The sequence below is a fragment of the Plasmopara halstedii genome, assembly GCF_900000015.1.
Source record: "Plasmopara halstedii genome assembly, contig: Scaffold_525, whole genome shotgun sequence".
NCBI lineage: Eukaryota > Oomycota > Peronosporomycetes > Peronosporales > Peronosporaceae > Plasmopara > Plasmopara halstedii.
This window is the reverse complement of record NW_020187445.1, coordinates 813235-813538: the sequence shown is the minus strand read 5'-3', so window position 1 is coordinate 813538 and position 304 is coordinate 813235.

The following is a 304-nucleotide window of genomic DNA, read 5'->3' as shown; positions in this document are numbered from 1 at the left end:
AGAATATGCTGATGGAAGAAGCAGAAGAAATGTGGAAAATTTTGAGTTCGGAGACCTGATTTAATTAAATGCTAAAAACCATCTACATCTACTGTTTTTTAAAGGAAGCTTTGTCGACGATTTATTGGACCTTTTAAGGTCGTGGCCAAGCGAGGCCATGCGTATACACTGAACCTTCCAAGAATGATGCGCACCCACCCGTTGATTTGTGTGGGCTTGCTTAAGCCGTAGCAAGTGAATGCAGAAGCGTTGGCGCCCAAAGGCGCTCGGCCACCCAGAAATTGAACCAGCATTTGGTTCTGAA